General features: G+C 38.7%; 1 pseudogene; it reads right to left on the bottom strand.

The window, feature by feature from the left end:
• Nucleotides 1–16,128: 16,128 nt before the first annotated feature.
• On the bottom strand, nucleotides 16,129–16,221 carry LOC148044539 (U6 spliceosomal RNA; annotated as a pseudogene).
• Nucleotides 16,222–19,617: the final 3,396 nt, after the last annotated feature.

Genomic DNA, 19,617 nt, shown 5'->3' with positions numbered 1-19,617 from the left:
TTTAACCCAGATGTCATTGACATACTTGAAAAATAGGGAAGGCATGCAGATCATGGATGGGTTGGTGCCATCCCCTGGAAGGAGCTGAGTACTTTCTTCTCCACTTCTTCCATGTATAGGTTGGCAACAATGGGTGACACAGGGGAACCCATGGCACAGCCATATTTCTGTATGTAGAAGTCACCTCTGTAGGTAAAGCAAGTGGTTTCAGACACAGGTCCAGAAGTCAACATATCTGGTCTGGGTTGCGGTTAATTAATATAGTTTACTTTAAGATAGTGTTAGCTATGGATACATCAACATAATGAGGACAATCATTTGGAGTCATTGAAGAGTATGTTCTTATGATCTTATGAAGATCTATGATACTTATTTTTCCAGGAAATATATTGCTAGAGTTTAGCAATTTCAAGAGCATGATCTTAAAGAACTCTGCGAATACAAAACGCAAAAGTAAGATGAACATGATCTTGTTGCCAATTACATAATTATCAGCTCTAATAATGAATTATCATCACTATTATTAACCAGTGATTAACTTGGGATATAGTAAATGAAGGGAGAAACATTAGCTAATAAAACCAAGCAGAATTTGGAACAGTATATTTAAAGGGCCAGCTGCTTTGGCTTCAGAAGCAAAAATCACTTGGGTATCCCTCTTTGTATCTTACTAATATGTTGCACGAAAAATAGCTCATGTACCGTAGTATTTCAAAGGGAAATGTAACAAGCTGAGATTGCTTGCACTCTCCCCAATGCTTTCGAAACAGAAGCAATCCAACAATGGCTGGGTGGTTCTCAGCCAGCAACAAAGGTGGTTTTGAAGTATTGAGATAAGAGTATATCTGCAGGATGCCACTGACTCAGCTCACTGAATCCCCAGAAATCTAAATCTGCCTTTGATTTCCATGCGCTGTTAACAGGGAAACGCAATAATAATTGAAAACTGTGGCATTTTTATTACTCACACCAATTACTGTGTCTGGGAATCTTTTTCTATGCAGCAGCAAACTGTATACAATTGGTAGCTACTAAGCTCAGTGATAATCAACATATTAAAATATCATTTTAAAAAAAAATAGGGAAGGCATGCAGATCATGGCTTTTGGAATTTTTTTCCAACTCCTTTTGTAGCAGGCCCATAGGAGGCATGTGTATTTTCTTTACTGCAAAAGAGCAGTGGTTCTCCCACCCATCCCGCACCCCTCCCTGCCTCCCTGCCTCTCTCTCTCTTCCCTTCTCTCTCTTTCCCTCCCCACCTCTCGTTATTCTGGCTCTTAAATGGCCTATTTCAACATTTTTTTTCCTGGGAGTCAGACTATCCAATAGTTCCAAACTTCATAGCTATGGAATAATCATAAGCAATATCCGTAGGACCAAGGGCAAAAAAAGAGTGCAGATCACCTTACAGAGGTTGTACAAGATATTTTAGAACCCAAGGAAGAGAATGTGCTACACCTACATATCTTGTCCTTAAAAAGTCGATATTAAGCAACCAACATAGTTCATCTTTGATGCTTTTAAGACCTAGTTTGCTTTGCTTTGCAGAACTCTTTTGTGGTGTGGAAAAAGTGCCTAATTCTGATGCCCTTTCTGTTTTTTTGTGTCTGGGATTAAATATTTTTTATTACAATTTCCAACTGTCCATAAAAATAACACAAAAACATGGCTGTCTGAGCCCAAGTTCCTCTCTTTCTTTAATGGTAAGAATCGGCAAGTGGAGCTTTTAAGCTTTTATGCTTTATTAAAGCATAATCATGCTCTAACAAATAACAGATTAAACAGTATAATATGAAATTTTGTATTTGTATTTGATTTATTTGTATGCCGCCCTTCTCCAGGAGGGACTCAGGGCGGCGAACAACTCAGGGGGGAAAGGGAACATAAACAACAGTACACATAATTAAAATACATGAAAATCACACAGCCATACCAGTCGAGAGGGGAGGGGAACTCATCAACCCCAGGCCTGCCGGCACAGCCAGGTTTTGACGGCTTTCCGGAAGGCCTGGAGAGAGGTGAGGGTCCGGATCTCCACGGGGAGTTCGTTCCAAAGGGCCCGAGCTGCTACAGAGAAGGCCCTCCCCCAGGTAGTAGCCAGATGGCATTGGCTGGTGGACGGAACCCGGAGAAGGCCGACCCTGTGAGATCTGACGGGTCTTTGGGAGGTAATTGGCAGCAGGCAGTCTCTCAAGTTTTCCAAGTAACATGTATTTTCCAAGTAACATGTATCTTTGTCTATTTCAGCTGTATTATATTAGAGAAAATGTGTTGCATTTTAGAAAACGTATGTACAAAATATTCTCATTCAAAGAAGCATGTAAATTCAGATTTTTAAAAACACAGAAAATGATGAGAAAGGGGACAAAATGAATTTTGGATTCTAAAAATGGGAAACTGAGCCAAACCAAAATGAGTAGCCATCTTTAATTTTGAAGTCAGGGTTGCTTGAGTTAGGAAAGGTGAGTCTCCAGGCAAAGCAATGGCATGCTGATAGACTGTCCTTTATAGGAAGAAATGTTTGGTGTCACTTCCAAGCTCCCATAGCTTCTTTCAAATTGGACGTAGATGTATTTTTTATCCTTCATGTGTTATACAAAAGTACTCTGAAGGCAGCAACAGCTGCTCGGGAGTCTTATTCTGAGGAAGGGAAAGTGCTCAGGAGTGCATTATTTCATTTACAGGGACAGTAAGTATACCAGCAGCTGTGAGCCAACTGTGCCATCAGGATAGTCACTTTCAAGCTTCCACATCATAAAACCTTCAGAAAATGTGAAAAACCACACTCGGACTCCTTCCTCTGTCAAAATCACAGACAGTAAGTGAGATTTAAGAGTGCAGTTGCAATCAAATGAGTCCAAGAGGTTTTCCTAAGGCTATACACGCTCACTGTACAAATACAAATAATGCACAAGAAGTACACTGCCATCTCATTTATATGACTGGTGGCAGAAGGGGAGGGGGAGCTCCATTTGCATAAGATGACATTACTTCTGCCAGGAGTTTTGTGTTCAAGATGTAAGGAAGTGAAAGTACATCCAAAAAGAAGCATGTTCTTGGGTATATTCTCTTCCCAGAGTACTGCAGTTTCCTGAGGCAATGCTGGCCAGATTAAGTTTCTTTCAGTTGTGAAAGAGTGAGGGTTGAAAACAGGGTGTTTTTGAAATATTGATTTACAAATATGCAAGCATAACACAATGGAGGCAAATGGCGAATGTTTCCATAATGCAGCAAATCTTTTTCATTACAAATGTCCAAAGGAATCCTGTCCCTCAAGAGTCTTCCAGTTTTCAACTTTCCCCACCATTTTGCTTCCTCTCTAACTTTTTCTTCTGAAATGTGTGTGTGTGTGTGTGTGTGTGTGTGTGTGTGTTGTATTGTATTTGTGCTGATAAATAAATAAAGGGAGACTAGTATAGATCTATTTCAAGCTATTTAGCTCTCATCAGCTAGCCATACCCTTATTGGGATTCGAACCTGGGCTGTATTACATATTAGGCAGATGTGTTAACCACTAAGCCACAAGGTTCTCCTCCTTTATCAGCTGAGCCAGGGAAATAGGTATGTATTTAGTGTCACAACCCCTGGTATATGGGAGGAAGTCTACCGCTTCCATTCTCTGTCTATCGGCTCGTCACAAGAGACCATCCAGACAGAAACCCAATATTTTTACTGTTGCCTTTGTTACATTTGTGTTGTATTTGTGCTGATAAATAAATAAAGGGAGACTAGTATAGATCTATTTCAAGCTATTTAGCTCTCATCAGCAGTAGACTTCCTCCCATATTTGGGCATACCAGGGGTTGTGACTTTAAATATATACCTTTCACCCTGGCTTGGCTGATAAGGAGTCAAGCTCTGTAGCTCAGTGGTTAACACACCTGCCTAACAGGCAACACAGCACAGGCTCGATTCCCAGTAAGGGTATGGCTAGCTGATGAAAGCCAAATAGCTTGAAATAGATCTATACTAGTCTCCCTTTATTTATTTATCAGCACAAATATAACGTGTGTTTGTGTGTGTGTGTGTGTGTGTGTGTGTGTGTGTGTGTGTGTGTGTGTGTTGTATTTGTGCTGATAAATAAATAAAGGGCACCTGTTGGGCCACAACAGGTTTCTATCCATTGTTTCTTGTCTTAAGCTTTGGTCCTTTGGAAAATAAGTTGTCCCCCTCTTCTATGTGGCAGCCCCTCAAATACTGGAATACTGTTATCATTTCACCCCTAGTCCTTCTTCTCTCTAGACTGGCCATACCTAATTCTTGCAACCATTCTTCATATGTTTTTGTCTCCAGGCCCTTAATCATCTTAGTTCTTCTTCTTTGCCCTTTTTCCGAAGTCTCAAATCTTTTTTGTAATGTAACCAAAACTAGATGTAGTGTTCCAGATGTGGTCTTACTAAGAATTTATAAAGTGGTGCTAATACTTCACATGGTTTTGATTCTATGCCTCTGTTTCAGTGGTGGGATATGACCGGTGCCTGCTGGGAGCACCAGGTACTGTTCCGGTATGGTGCTCCAGAGGGTCCGCCTCCTTACCTTTATTTGAGCCGATCGGGGCATTCACGCATGCGCAAGGAGTTTATGGTACCTGTGTAATGCTCTGCCGAGCAGCTGGAGCGTCGCGCGCGGTGAGTATACATGTGCGTGCTCCACACGTGCTGTGCGCATGCACGTGGTGGACGCCTGGCCCCGTTGCAGCGTACTAGTTGCAACGGGATCTGGAACCCACCACTGCTATGTTTATACAACCAAGGATTGTATTAGCTTTTTTGATTGCTGCTGCACACTGCTGGCTCATGTTTAAGTAATTGTCCACTAGGACTCCAAGATCCCTCTCACACAGTTCCTAGGCTTTGAGCCAGGTTTTGCCTAATCTGTACTTGCACCTTTGGTTTTTCCTACCTAGATGTAAAACCTTGGTTTTTTTGTGTGTATCCATGCTGGTTTCTTCTCGCATTTCTTGTTTTTCTTTTTCAGTGGTATTGTGTTAGACTCAGATTTTATGATAATATTTTCAGTGTTTTCCACACTTCTTGAGTTGTTTTCCCCTTTAGGATTTTTAACCATGGCATAAGGGATGTTTAAATCTATGGTATTCTACACAACATGAGTTGAGTTTCAGGTAGTCCTTGACTTATGACCATCCAAAGCTGTGACATACCAATCAAAAGGTACTTATGACCCAGTCCTGATGGTCATCTGCCAGCCTTAGAGTTCCTACAGTACTTTATTCCCCCATGATCCAACTGTATATGCTGTGAATAAAATGAAGGCATGAACAGGAAAAGACATTTGCAGGAATATGCACAATATGCTATTGTGAGAAACAAGATGCTGGGAAATTTAGACAAGCAGATAGCTGGCAGCTTGGTTGATTCAAAGTTAAACTAAATTGGATTATAGGAGCCTGCATGAAATTGCCACTATAGAAACACTGTAAATAAATATGCAGTTTATATCCCCGTTGCAGAGAGGACTATTTTAAGTGGTCCTAACGCCATTTCTTCCCATGAAATTCCCACTGTTAACTTATAGTATTATGTCATTTAAAAACTGGATTGATTTATAAATGTGGGGGAGCCCTGAATGAATTGTACTCCCAATTTACACCTGTGGAGCTATCATTAGTTTGAGTGAAAATTGTGATTCTGTCACTTGAATTGGATCTCTCTCTCTCTCTCTCTCTCTCTCTCTCTCTCTCTCTCTCTCTCTCTCTCTCTCTCTCTCTCTCTCTCTCTCTCACTCTTTCTCTCTCTCTCACACACACACACACACACACACACACACACCGCTTATATACTCCATATATTCATAGGACTGTTCATTAATTGAAATTGAAAGAAGGACCTTCAGAGGCAATCTACAGCATATCAGCCAAATGTTTGTGCCAATAAAGAAACATACAACCAGGGGAATTCTCTAAGTTAACATTGTCCTTTTGGAAAGAACAATGGACTTTTGGACTTTTGATTGGTTCTGACAAACTTTCAGGCTGATCCATGTAATGGATGCTGTTTGTTGCTTCCCTCTCTGATGCAGCATGCGATGGATAATGCTGCAAATTCATTTTTATATACTGTATATTAAATAACAATGTACTAAAAAAAATATTTACCATCTTGCAGTTAAGTTTACTTTCTGTTCGTCATTTAATTGTTGCATTTCTTTTGGTTGTGCTATTTTTTTTCTTATATTATGTTTCCTATATTTGGCGAGACATCTTCATGTGTGGTCCACCTGATGTGGCCTGGAGGTTTTCCTACTACAAGCAAGGGTTGGACTTGAGCAGAGGTTGGACTAAAAGACCTCCAAGGTCCCTTCCAGTTGTGTTATTTTGTTCTAGTATATCACCCAGAGCAGGGGTGGGTTTCTCGCCCCGTTCCAACCGGTTCGGTTGGAACGGGGCCGGCGGCGTCCTCGTGCACGCGTGCAGCGCACGCATGCATACTAGCGTCTGTGCGATGCTCCAGCTGCTCCTGGAGGATTACGCAGGTGCTGTATGCGTCCTGCGCATGCGTGGAAGCGCAGAACTCGTCAAAACCGGGTAAGAAACGCGGGCGGGCGGCTGGGCCCTTTGCCGTTCCCGGAAGTTACTTACTTCCGGGTTCGCCGACCAACCGGTTCGCGGGGACCGCCGCAAACCGGTTGAAACCCACCCCTGACCCAGAGTTATGTTGTTTGAATTGTGCAGCCATATACAGTATATGTTATAAATAAATACACTGTTCAGAAGTGGGAAGGCAGTGTAAGTGATTAAGGTAGATTCTTAAAACCAAAAGAATAAGAGGGAGATGAATATCGTTTTGTAGCAGAGGCTAACCTCCTATTTTCATGTTCAGTTTGAAAACTAAAGGGCATTTTTCAAACTGGATTTCACTTTCAGCCTGATCACTCTAAAGCCCTTACTTGAAATGAATATTCTGAATTTCTGAGCCACTCTCGAGCTTAATAATAGAGTCGCTGAGCAAGAGCAGGGACATAAGATAAAAGCAGAAATTAAAAGCTTTTCCTTGCTTCAGTGAACTGCGTTTACTGATGCTCTGCGGAGTTTTTCCAAGGGGACATATCCATGAGGACTAAGATATCCTCTAGGATTCTGATGCCAGGAAAAAAACAATTAGTTTCTGCAGTGCTGGGGCAGTGCTGTTTTGCATGGCATGGGGCTGAATGTTTTGCTGACTGGTTGAAACTGGAAACCGATTTTAGCATATTATATCATCCATTTTTTTTTTGTTTGCTATTGCATTTCTCAGGCCGGTTTTATTTTTTATTTTTTTTGCTTTTGACTTTGAGGTGTGAGGAGGGGAGAAGGCTCTAATCACATGGCCTTCTGCAGATGCTCCATTTGCATTTCTATTAATCTCGAGCCTCCTGGAGACACTTGAGCACAGGCACAGCATGCCTTGTGTTTCAACTTGTGAGAATCTATACCACTGCTTAATAAGTTAATACATATGTATAGCCTCTTTCAGACAGCCCGCTAGGAGGCAGAAGCAGAGAGAAATGTTGTTTGTGTGGAGGCAACAGAAAGAAGCAGGTTATAAAGGGCCCGGTGCATTGTTGTTAGGCCATGCTCATTCAGGTATGTTGCTTATATTTCATACAGAACAGATCTTCTGCCCTTCCATGGTCTGAATACTTTGAATCCATGACTTCCTGTCATTCCAACACTCTGAGAAACTGCATCAATACGCTTTTTATTTCATCTGTCAGTCTATTAGAACCGTAAATAGCTTTGATTCAACATTTTGATTTAAAGTCAGTTGAATTGATTGTGAAAAGTGAACCACTTTTTGAAACAAATTGGGAAGTATACTTAAGTTATGGAATGAAAGTGTCCAAATTCAGTTCATTTATCCATGTTTGGAAAAACAGTTCCCATCCAAACATATTCAGATCAATAAATCAGGTAATATGATCCAAATCAAAATACAATTCAAATGGATGAAAATTAATCTTTAGATCTATAAAATTGTTGCTTCTGCTTAGGTCATAACAATAATCTACCAAATTTTCAGAAATCTGCAAATAAAAAAGTTACTCTAAAATATATTTTAAAACATACTGTTATATAATAAGGGCAGAAAAATGTTTTATTTGAGAGACTATTTATTTTCAGCCAATAACCTAGCACTGATAGAGCTAGATCAATCCATTTTCAGGTCAAATTGGTCTGGATCATCCCCATTAAATATTTAATTTTATACAATTTAGTAAAAAAATGTTTTGCTGAGGATTTGCTCCTATATCAGCACAGTTAAGATGATGATGATGATTAAAACTACTTATAATTATTTTGTAACCTGAAGTGCTATGGGGGGGCGGGAACCTGTGGGAAAAATATCCTACCCCCAAATAGAAATGCATTCTAATATTTCAGGGTATTCTGTGTCCTTTTCACCCATCCCTTTGGTTTATTCTATAACAGATATTGCTCTACTGCGTTGTCAGTCAAATGTCTGTTATGTAACTATCAGAAAATACTGTGGAATTTGTTGGGAAGAAAGGAACACTCTTAGCAAGTTGCAGAGTCAGTTTCTAGTGGGACTATCCTCTGTGATGCAAGAATCAGAATTTGCCTGTCATGGACATATCCTGCATTTGAAAGAACACTACCATAAGACAACTGCTCTGAAAACTGTAGAATTTATTCTGAACACTCATATCTTAATAAAACCAATTCATCTAGCTGCTTCCAAATCTAATGTTAACACGGAACACGGAGCTCAGAAGAAAGAACAAAGCAAATAAATAATCAGTACAGTGAAGCACGCAGCAAATGCACACGTAACTTTTACATAACTGTTGTGTGTTTTTAAACTATGCATTGTTATGTTTAGTTTTTTAATTTTTTGTCTGTACCCCCCTTCCCTGATTTAAATTGTGAGCCGCCCTGAGTCCCCTTCGGGGGAAAAGGGTGGCATATAAATATAATAAAATCCAAATCCAAATAACTCCATTTCATTTGTAGCTGAGAGAAATTCTTATTATCTAGATTAGAATTTGCAAACTTTTTAGACTATATTAAGAAATCATGTAACCTTGGCTTGGCTTAATACCATGTATGAATATAGTTGAGGGTATCATAGTTAGAAAGATTGTACTTTGTGAAGCCACAAACAGTACCCTTTTTAGTTCTATTTAATTTGCCTCTCATCATATACAGCATTGGCAATGTACAGAACTTTATCTATGACTGAGTGATTCTTGATAAGAAAATATTTCTTCTTCTATAAGATAATGCTTTATTAGCATATTTACCTGTAATGCTTTAGCATATTTACCTGTAATACTTTATAATTCTATTCATTAGTTCTCCATATAAGTACTTATACTCCATATCAGTTTAACTGCTTAAATTATTTTGGTTACTGTTTTTTCTTAATAACAAAGAAAAAACCTGCACATTTTCAATATCGTTGAATGTAAAGATGCTTACGGTTATTTTCCTTTTCCACTTTGTATTAATAGTGCAGACCAATTTTATTAATTTACACTAAATTAATTTAACACCAAAGAAATAGGCCATAAATGCATAATGTATATCATTTAACAGTTTAGAGCAGCCAGATAATTGCATCCTCTTTAGAAATGCCTGTTTCACTCTTCAAATGCAATGAATTTCCTAGGCATTTTGCTAGTAAATGACAAAGAAGTGAACAAGCTTAATAATCTTCAATTTAGTTTCTTTTCTTGGCACATAATGATACATACATTGTGAGATCTTTGTCCAGAGTACATGAAGAAGCACCCACAAGTACTGAAAATTTAATTAAAAGTCAGAAAGCCACTGCAATGAAGACTCAGCAGAAAGCCATTTATTTTTAAAATCTAATATATTCTTCATGACTAAAGGCTACGGCACACGCTGACTTACACATTTAGCTGTAACTGATTTAAGGTACTTGGTGGGGTGTTTTGCTCACAGGGTGGTGCTCAATTTGCAATGGAGAAAATTGGCAGAAATTTAATTTAGTGATTTTTTTTAACACTGCAAAAAGGAGAAAGAAAGATAGAAGGAAAGAGAAGAAAAGAGAGAAAAATCCTCATTAAAACCTTACAATAAGCTTTGCGCTTTTTTCATCATTAACTAGCCTAACCGCAGGTAAAAAGATACAATTATGGATTTATATAAATCCTATTGTCAATTTACAGCTCTAAGTCTGGTGGGTTATCTCATTTTAAATAGGTTATTTTTTCCCCTTAACCTTTCTTGGTTTTAATGAGGATTCAGTTTGTCAGTGTCTCAGAATCTGTTTGCAGGAAAGTTTTTCACAAATTGTCAGGGTTTGTGTGGGACTAAGGATGGCAGAACGTCTTATGTTAAATTTTATGCTCAAGTGATAAGGATGAGTTGGAATTTAACAATGGATTTTAGCATTCTCATCTCAGATGTTCCATGTGCCTAACCTCACAATTTATTGTAATTGTGGTTTTCATCCTATGTACTTATGCAATGCTTGCTTTGGCTGAGGCCTTCAGTCTTGTTTCTATGAGTATATTTTTGATTTGAGGAAACAGCAAGCCCTTTCCTTCAATCTTACAACATGGATCTGTCATAATTACTATAAATGTAACAAGCAATAGCTACCACTTGTCAGATGCTATATAGATTTTCATTTAACAGAGTGTGTGAACAACCACACAGAGAAGAGGAGACTATTGTAACATCAACCAAAGTAGTTCTGGGACTGAGAATAGAAAACAGGCAGAAAATAGTAATGTAAGAATATTACTGACATGTTTTATTATATCAGGGCAAAACTGATAAGGTATTTTTAATCAGGTATTATGACATTTCCAGATGTAGGTGAAGAACTGAGGTTTTTTGAGGGGGGAAGGTAGAAGAAAAGGAATTTTGTTTAGTATATGAATATAACTCTGTAGATTCATATGAATGTATGATCATGGGACTCATTGTTCTGTACCCAAATATCATGGGACTCATTGTTCTGTACCCAAATATCATGGGACTCATTGTTCTGTACCCAAATATCATGGGACTCATTGTTCTGTACCCAAATATCATGGGACTCATTGTTCTGTATCCATTGTTCTGCACCCAAATTAACTAGTTTTTAGGCGATTTTCCTGATTGTACAACTTTGCACTGTGACACGGACACTTCAAACAAACAAACACATTATTTTTTTCCCAATTTGAATCAACTGTCACAAAGTTTCAACTGCGTGCATGATCCTACAAACTGTCAAACTTTCATGTATTGCTAAACTCAGGTGTCTGCAGATGAAGAAAAGAGAAAGAATGGATATGAACATGTAACTGATAACAGAAAGTGCACAGGTTTGTTTGTGTGTGTGTGTGCACAGACAGCTAATGATCTGAGGGTGAAGGAAGAGATATGTGAGTTTAGTGGCAAAAGGGAATGGGTAGATTGAAAGTTCATTTACCAGGTATGTTTTGACTAATGAATTGTGAGAAAATTGATTAATGGACGATCTTCTATTCTAATGAGATTTGGAGGCAAGGCCAATCTCAAGGATCCTTATGTTCTGTTCTTCTTAAGTCCTAAGGCTGTGATGGTGAACCTAGGGCACGTGTGCCACAGGTGACACGCAGAGCCATATTTTACAGCATGGCAGCCCTCAGCTCCGACGCGCATGTGCGCACCAGCCAACTGATTTTCGACTTTCCAGAGGGCCAGGAGAGACTGTTTTCGCCTTCCCCAGGCTTCAGGAAAGCCTCCAGCCCCTGGGGATGGCAAAAATTCCCTCCACGTGGAGGGGCATATGCAGGGGGGTCATGTGCGCATGCACATGGGGTGGGCATGCGTGCACGTGTGATAGCGCATGCATGCACAATTTTGGCACACCTTTAGAAAAAGGTTAGCCGTCACTGTCCTAAGGATTTCTGTGAACACAGCTCTCAGTGTAATTATATTTAGAAGCAATGCTTCCTAGTAAAGTGATAGTGGATAGCAATGTATCAGTTCTGTTGCCCCACATTGAAATAAATAATTAGACCAGATTTTATTCAGATGTGTCCAGTGTTAAATTAGACAAAGAAGAGCAGACAATTCAAGTTATCATTTTAGAAATAAATGGATGCTGAAATTAGTGAAGGACAAGAAATCCTATGGCACAGTAATATTCTGTGGAAAAGATTCTGATAGGATATTGTCTATCATATTAATATTGAAAACGTTTCACTGCAGGACTGTTCTGTTGATTTATAAACCTTTTATCACACTCAGAAGTAGGCACTTGCATGCAGCTCTAATTTGAGGCAATGTATTAATTTCAGAGATGATGTGGAGAAATTAATTGTCTTGTCTTTTAGAAAATGTTATTTTTGCCATACTATGAGGGGGCAAACTGTCAGGCACGAAAGACAAGGTTCACGCATGAAGGTCCAATTAAATGATGTATTGCTAAAACCTCTATGCACAGGAAACTTTTCAACTAACAGTTAACACTTGCTTGGAGTTAGATAAGGGTAAACAGAACTCAAGATGGGTTGGGTGTAATCTGTTTGTGGCAGATTATGGAGATTCTAGGCTGATTCCTCTTTTAACTCTGCGCCCAGGTTCTGCTGTGTTTCTGCTACTCAAATATATGGTTTGATATTTTGGGTTCAAGTTTCTGGCTAGTATTCTGTTTAAGGGACAGCTTATATTTCTGCTTTCATTAACCTATCTGTCATCATGCCTTCAATTTGGCACTGAATCCAAGAAATGTTAAGTCAGTCAACAGGGCCAAATAATTTCAGGATACCTGGTCTAAGACATATTTTATATTTAAAAAAAATATCCTTTTTATGCACAGAAATAAAAAAGGAAAAGATAAAAACTAATCTTTAATCAGTTCAGATTTCGGGAGAATTTGGAATTTCCCCCCATGTTTAGTTTATAAAATAATAATTATTCTTAACTTTTCTACTGTATAAAAATAAGAGGAATAATTTCAAAGTCTGTTGTACCAGGTTCCCTTGAACTATATGTTCTTCGGAAGATCATTTTATGGTTGCTGTATCTAAAACAGATTTTTTTAGATAACCACTTTTCAATGTGATTCGCTACTCTATTTCAATTTTATAAAAAAAAAAGATATTTGGATATTAGTGCAGCAGGATCACTTTCACTACCCAGCTATTTTAAAATGTTCCCCGCTTTCTCTAAGATCTTATGTGTGAATGAACTCATAAAGTCATCTGCTGGATGATAAGTTAATTACATGCCAAAATTAACCTTTGTTAGGCACAGAAACAGGAGCGCTTTTTTAATCTTTGCTGCCAAGGCCTGTGTTAAAGATTCTTAATTAACTTGGTTGAAAATCAATAATTTTTATGACTTCGTATATGAACCAAGAAGTGATATGTATCATTAAAAGTGGACTATAATTATAACCTTAAGATGAAACTGCAAGGGAATTTCTACTCTTTTCTAAAGAGCCGAGGTGGCGCAGTGGTTAAATGCAGCACTGCAGGCTACTTCAGCTGACTGCAGTTCTGCAGTTCGGCTGTTCAAATCTCACCGGCTCAAGGTTGACTCAGCCTTCCATCCTTCCGAGGTGGGTAAAATGAGGACCTGGATTGTTGGGGGCAATATGCTGACTCTGTAAACCACTTAGAGAGGGCTGAAAGCCCTATGAAGCGGTATATAAGTCTAACTGCTATTGCTATTGCTACTGAGAGTTTAAGGGAAATCTTCAATAGCCAAGGGACCAAGGTGGAGACCTCAAAATGGACATAGTAGACAGCTCATTAGCCCTGGTACTCAAGGAGAGGTCAAACTAAGAAAGCTCACTTGAAAATATAGGTTTTAGTATATAAGTCTTGCAAAATTCTTTATTGTTATATCACTGTCAGCCTGTAGCAATATTGTTTTCTTTACGCTCAGATTAGAAAAGTTATAACATACAGTTGCAAATTGTCAATGTAGCTCAAATAGACCTAGACTACGGTATCTCCAGGCAGACTTCTTCTTATGCAGTGGTGTAATCCTCATTTTTCTTCAACCCCACATACACACATACACCCCAAATCTGTTCTGAAGGACGCATATGCATTCACACACAGATGCATATCTGTTCTGGAGAATACACAGAGAAAAGCACAGACAAAAAAATTACATCACTGATTCCAGATTCTTCATTATTAGTGTGCCAACATTAAGTGGCATATAGTAAAGTTGGAAGTAAAATTAACATGCCAGATGTTTAAGATTAGCCATAAATTAGGCATATATTGCATGCAGGAGGCCTTGGCTTTACTTCCTGGCATCTCCACCTACAATTGGAAAAATCTCCTGTTAGAAAGAGAAAAGCAAAATTGCCAATCAATTATTCAAAATGAAATAGATCAATATGACACAAAATTGATTAATAGTTTGAATCAACATAAGATATTTCCTTAGGTTTCCTAATGATTCAGATAACACCTAAACAACTAGACGGAATGTATCTTTGGAGCTGTATTCGAAATGGACTATCCCACAACTGCATAAGGGCATTATGACAGTGAGCCTAAAGTTCCCTATTGTAGATAGTATTTCTTAAAATGGTGGAAAGGTATAGTTTTCTGTAGACAAACAATGGCATAGATGTTAGTTAGCCTAGATTTTACAAGCACTGTATTAAGTTCCAAATTATAACAACGGCCATATAATTCAGGATGATTTTTAGTTGATTTGTTGTTTTAATTATTCAAGAACTGAGGTATTGATGGTGCTTTAGAAATTTTCATAAAGGCTTTAATGCAGTTTTATGGCTAAAGAAAAGTTTAATAGAAAATGCAAGACAAACTGCCACCATGGATATTATTGATCAAGATTTCTATTATTTCTGAATTCTAGTCTATTATTTCTGAATTCTAGTTCTGGCAGGCAAAAGTAATCCTGTCCCTTGAAGCGTACTTAATAGATATTAAATTCTAGTATGCAGCTGTTCAGAACTGAATGTGCTGTTGTTTATGTACCACCCCAATAGTTTTTCTCCATTAATATTCAATGCAATTTATTATTTATACAAATTAACTAGCCAGTATTAGCTGGCCATTACTTAGTTAAGTGATGCTGACAAGGACCAAGTTTATTTTACACAAGTAATTTCAAACAGAACAAATTTAGAATGTTCCATTATATATCTCAAACTTGTATTTGGCAGAAATTGCATTATCTTCCCCTCAATCAACATAAAAAATATATATTCGATTCCCAAATTGTAGAATACAATCCAGTAAGAACTACAATTAGCCTTCTCTTGCTTTTCTTCCAGAAAATATATGAAGCCACATCTCTTTAATATAGCCTTGCAAAATAACCTTATCTGTATTGTTTGAATATTTTTCATTTTTCTTTATGATTTTCTTTGAGATTTGTTGTATGCTGATTTGGTGGCTACTACAAACTGAAACGGCTCTACGTGTCTTAGCAGCTTTTTTAGGAGCCAATTGTAGAGAACTCTGTCATCATCCATGCAGCCAATCAAAACACTTGCAAGTATTTGCAGGGTGGACCATGATCATCATAGAATCTTCTCATTTATATTACAAGAGCAGTTATTATTCTCAAGATCTAAGTGGCATTTTAATGAGAATGGGTGTGATGAGGCAGTGAGAAAAGACAAACGTTTTGAGGATCCTTTTTTTATTGAATTTTTTTAAAAAAAGGGCTTTTACAAATATTTACCTCCCCTCCCCCACCCACCCCCCAACCTTCCCCCCCCCCCCCAACTTCCCAGAACAAATACAGGGTATAAATCTTTAACAAAGATATTCTAAAATAATCTTTAAAAAAGTTAGTATCATCTTTCATTTGAGCTTTAACTCCTCTTTTGTTAGGCCAACTCTAAACAGATTACATCATTCCTCGCTTTTTCAGTCATAAACTATCTGGAATTTCTTAGTCCCGTATTTATTTTGAATATAGTCAATCCATCTTCTCCACTCCAGTTTATATTTCTCATTTGAGTGGTCCTTAAGATATGCTGATATTTTAGCCATCTCTGCTAAGTTTGTTACTTTTAATGTCCATTCTTGAATAGTAGGCAAATCTTCCTTCTTCCAGTATTGCGCCACCAACAGTCTTGCTGCCGTTATTAAGTACAAAATCAAATTAGTCTCTATAACAGTACAATCAGTAGTTATACCTAACAGGAATAACTGAGGGGTAAAAATATGGAACGCTTCACGAATTTGCGTGTCATCCTATGCTAATCTTCTCTGTATGGTTCCAATTTTAGTATAGGTTGAGGATCCTTGAAAGATAGCAGAACTGTGAATTGCCAAAGTTCTTAATTTTCTTCAAAAATGTTCAATGAAATAGATATTGTATTGCCATTATAAAAGATAGCATGTATCAATTTACAATATTCAGAATAGTTGGTATTCTGACTATCAAATATAACAGATATCATGATTCTATGGTCTATCCAATATGAAATAAAACAATTCCGAGGATATTTCACTATTACTCATGCTGAAGTTCTAATACAATCAAAGACCAAAAATGCTGGTTTACATTAATGGTTGTTTTATTATTAACTGAGTCATTAAAAACAGATTTGGGTAAGAAGCTTAAAAAGGATAAAAGATGCCACATAATTGCTCAAGATCCTTTCTTACTTTATGTTCCATTTTTATTTATTTTTTGTACAAGTGCTCAACTATTTTTTTAAAAAAAACAGCCTTGGTAACTTTCCAAAAGTTGGACAATTATAGCTTACTTCTCTCTGAGTGGTAAATCAGTGTATTAACTATCTTGAGCAACTTTGAGAGAACTAGAGACAGTCAAAGGGCATGAAAAGCTTCCAGATTCAAGTACTGAAACTCTATGACTGCATCTCATCAAAGCAAGCATCTCTCGAATATGCTCACATGTGAAAACTATATTGTCTTTTTCTCTTCGGCAACTGTGTCACATCAGCTTCCACTGATGTAACCCCAGAGCATCTGCCGACACATTTGCCAAAGACAACAGGAGGGAAGAATTTGAAAGGGTTAGCCCTGTAGCTGTACCTACATCATTATACAGATACAAAGAGAGGACAAATGCAGGATAGGTTTGTAAAGAAACTGAAGTGAAAAGGAGATAGATTGTATACGACCTCAAATCACATGTCATTACTTTCCAAGGTAAAATTTACTGAATGCTTCCTTCAGGCGGTTCTTGTTTTTTTTGTATTATTGAAAAAAGTTGAAGTTTGAATTGGGTATTGCGGTTTCAACAGCCATATCTTCAACTCTGTGCAAGACAATCACATCACAATATCCCACAATCACCAATGAGGTGATTTTATATATGAATTGAGGAAGGAAGGACATTCCTGACCCCTAATTTTTGTCCTTATGAGCTTAGGGTGGAGGTATAACAGACAGCACCATACAAAATCATGGTGGCTATACTATCCTAAGAATAGCTAGAGGATGCAAAGTTTTTTTTCCTTTGACCCTCTTGATCCTCCTATGAGGTTGCCTCTAAGAGCCGAGGTGGCGCAGTGGTTAGGGTGCAGTACTGCAGGCCACTTTAGCTGACTGTGATCTGCAGTTCAGCGGTTCAAATCTCACCGGCTCAAGGTCGACTCAGCCTTCCATCCTTCCGAGGTGGGTGAAATGAGGACCCGGACTGTGGGGGCAAGTTGCTGACTCAATTTGCTAAAAAATTTGTAAACCGCTTAGAGAGGGCTGAAAGCCCTATGAAGCGGTATATAAGTCTAATAAATAAATAAATAAATAAATAAATAAATAAATAAATAAATAAATAAATAAATAAATAAATAAATAAATAAATAAATAAATAAATAAGACTAGCAATGCAGGATCTTGAGAGACTTTCAAAAGTTCAGGGATAATGAGATTGACCTCATCTCTGCAGGGGTGAAGATTCCTCAATGTAGGTGCCACAGCAGAAAAGACCCACTGCCTAGGGCAAATGTAGCTTCCAAGACAGCAAAACCCATAAAAGATCTATTCTGTTGGATGAAATTGGGAAGAGGTAGTCCCATGGATCACCTCCCTATGTACATTTTTTGTAACAGTGAGCTAGGCACTTTGAGCTCCCAAAGATCACACTGTCATTCCTGCAGCCAGGTTTCTTTTGGATCTTTGGCCTACCACACTTCTATCTACTATGCTGTTTCTATAGTGGGGAAATGGGAGGGGGATAGTAAGGAGCAGGATGTGATGTCACCAAAATAAAATTCCTTTTAGATTGCCAAGGTCATCCTTTGTCTTGGTACCTCTGCACTTGACCGGAACGGGATGGATGGAACTGCCAGCATGGCAGTGGAAGATTGGACCATGTGATGGACTTGTGGGTGTGGGGCAAGATCTTGAACTTTCAACTGGGTGGGGAAAACCATGAAGCTTTCAGAATCGGATTTTCCCAGATGTGCCAACATGGTTCTCTTAATAAATTGGAACTTTGAATAATACTTTGCCTTGGACTCTGATTTAATTTTGGATGCTATTTGGAACCCTGACACACGCCCCTGAAATTCAGTGGTACCATTTTCAACTGATCTTCTGAAAAGTACCCAAATATGAGGAGGAAAAAGGACCAAAAATTCCAGATCTGTCTCTTCTGATGACTCTGTTAACAGCCATAGACCCAAAAGCTAATAAAAAAAAATAGAGCTGTTGATTTCTGCATTATTATAGCATAATGCCCAGCAGCATTTTAAGAAAAGATTTTTATTACAGTCACAGATCAGAATTATAGAGAGAAGCATATTAAAAAAATAAAGCATTTCGTCTTGCAAGGTTGTTCAATAACTGCCAAAGGTTACAGAACACTTAAAAATGATTCCTCTGTCTATTGTATATGTGCAGTTTTGTTTCTCCTTTTTGCTTTGTCAACATTAACAATGGGGGGAGTAGCAAGAAAGAAAGAGAAAACACTCTTGCAGTTATCTTTATTCTTTTTAAAAAAATTAAAACCACAAACATTATTGTTTAAGATAGATGGCACATAGAAGTTTTTAATTTCTACAAAAGAAATTAGAATTATATTAAGAAAAATTGTTTACTACAGCGGTCCCCAACCTGTGTGGTTTGGCGGCCCAACTGGGGGGGGGACTGTGCCACGTGAGCGGCAGGCCAGCATGCACACGTGCAACTCAATTTTCATGAGCAGCGGGCCAGCGCGCACACCAGGGGTGGGTTTCTCGCCCCGTTCCAACCGGTTCGGTTGGAACGGGGCCGGCGGTGTCCTCGTGCACGCACGCAGCGCATGCATGCGTACTAGTGTCTGTGCGATGCTCCAGCTGCTCCTGGAGGATCGCGCAGGCGCTGTATGCGTCCTGTGCATGCGTGGAAGCGCAGAACTCGTCAAAACCGGGTAAGGAGCACGGGCGGGCGGGTGGGTGGGCCCTTCGCCATTCCCGGAAGTTACTTACTTCCGGGTTCGCCGACCAACCGGTTCGCGGGGACCGCCGCGAACCGGTTGAAACCCACCCCTGGCGCACACACACACATGATTCCCCACCCCAACCTGCCGCTTGCACTAACTTGAGCTGTGCATATGCTTCTGCCAGCCATTCATGTGGCCCAATTGCAAATAGGCTGTGGCCTGATAGTGGGCTGTGGCCTAGAGATTGAGGACACCTTGTTTATTATATGGAGACTAATAACCCTGAGCAAAAAAAAGTCAACAGAGGTACT

The sequence above is a fragment of the Thamnophis sirtalis genome, unplaced genomic scaffold (genome assembly GCF_051295495.1).
Source record: "Thamnophis sirtalis isolate CommonGarterSnake01/CBP01778 unplaced genomic scaffold, rThaSir2_p1.2 scaffold_7, whole genome shotgun sequence".
Classification (NCBI taxonomy): Eukaryota; Metazoa; Chordata; class Lepidosauria; order Squamata; family Natricidae; genus Thamnophis; species Thamnophis sirtalis.
This window is presented reverse-complemented; position numbering and strand designations above follow the sequence as displayed.